Source organism: Galeopterus variegatus, unplaced genomic scaffold, assembly GCF_000696425.1.
Source record: "Galeopterus variegatus unplaced genomic scaffold, G_variegatus-3.0.2 Scaffold12173, whole genome shotgun sequence".
NCBI classification, from domain to species: Eukaryota; Metazoa; Chordata; class Mammalia; order Dermoptera; family Cynocephalidae; genus Galeopterus; species Galeopterus variegatus.
The window spans coordinates 36,703-38,189 of record NW_007738284.1 but is presented as its reverse complement, the minus strand read 5'-3'; the positions used below and the strand labels follow the sequence as shown (position 1 = coordinate 38,189).

Genomic DNA, 1,487 nt, shown 5'->3' with positions numbered 1-1,487 from the left:
CCATAGTTGCTTGTGCCCTGCCATTCCTGCATGGCCGGCCACACTCCCTCCTCCAGGCTCACAGTGGGCTTCAGCCGGGCCAGCAATCAAAGCACTGGGCTATAAGTCCTCAGCGTCAGTCACAGTGCACGTCCCCACCTTCCATCCCAGCTGACCGGCCCCACACCCATGCCCCACCACATCACACCTGTCCTGCCACCTGTCCCTGTCCTTCTCCCAATGTGGGCTCCTCAGCCTCCAGGACACCCAGCCTCTCTGACTTCCCTTTGAGGTGTCAGTATTATTGCGTGTTACGGACTAAATGTGTGTGTCCCCAAAATTCACATGTTGTAGCTCTAACTTCCAATGTGATAGTATTTGGAGGTCGGGTCTTTGGGGATCATCAGGTTTAGATTAGATGATTATGAGCCCCTGTGATGGGATTCCTGCCCCTATGAGAAGAGAAAAAGACACCAGAACACCCTGTGATGTAAGCACACAGTCATCAAAAGCCAGNTCCTGGGAGCACAGCTTGTGAATGTAGCTCAGGAGACCTGGGTATGGGTAAATCCTGTCCTATTCCTGCTGCTGCTCGAGATCGTCCTTCCGATTTGCACTGGGCCCCAGCAGTGCCTCCATGATGTCCACATACTCTTGCACAGCTTCCGGTGGGATCTCCTCAGGCGCCTCGGCCTGGGGTCTGGATGGTGGTGGGCGAGTGGATGGAGCCCTGCAGCTGGCCTTCCTGGGAACACACCCTAGGACAGGAGGGAGGATGGGCACATCCTCTGCAGTGGCCACTTGCAGCCACACTGGGAGAGGGCAGGACTGGGGGACATGAAATAGCTACAGGCTGGACCTCAGGCCCTGTGGGAGGATATGCTACAGAAGGTGTATCATCTGAGACTGAGTTATCTGGGAATTCTTTGGAGCCACCGAGATTCTGGGTCCTCTCCCCACCAAGCCCCGCTTCCTAGGAAAACTATGTTGGGAACTGGACAGCCAAGGTGGAGAGCAACTGTGAAACTATCAGACCAGGCCAGTACCTAGTTCCTGACCCAGGACAGTGGAGCACCAGGCTCTCACGGGCTGCTCTCCCTGAAATAGCAAGTGCCCCCCCTTGCAGGAAAAGGACAGGATGAGGACACAAGGCCTCCCCAGACCTCCTTAGGCCTTTGAATTGGCTCCTGTGGGAATATGGTCACTGTACCTGGCTGTGGCACGGTGTTGGGGGCTGGTGGCTCTGGAGGACCAAGCTTTGGTGGGGCTAGAGGAGGCAGGCCATGGGGCCCCTTCACACACTGCAGCTTCCTGAGGTGCATCTCCTCCTCAGCCTCAAACTCCATGAACCTGGGGTGGGGGTGGGGAAGAAGAGCCACAGCAATTCTGAGAGGGAGGCCTGGCCAGGGATCGGGGAGGAAGTGCTTTGGATGGGCCAGGCCCATCACAGGGGGGAGCTGCTCCAAGAGCAGAACCACAGTTGCAGGGGTACACTAGCTCACCTACAC

At 56.9% G+C, this 1,487-nt stretch overlaps 1 pseudogene; it reads right to left on the bottom strand.

Annotated features, from left to right (window-relative positions):
• Window positions 1-555: 555 nt before the first annotated feature.
• The window catches only part of LOC103610964, a 2,755-nt pseudogene continuing 1,823 nt past the window's right edge, over window positions 556-1,487 (bottom strand).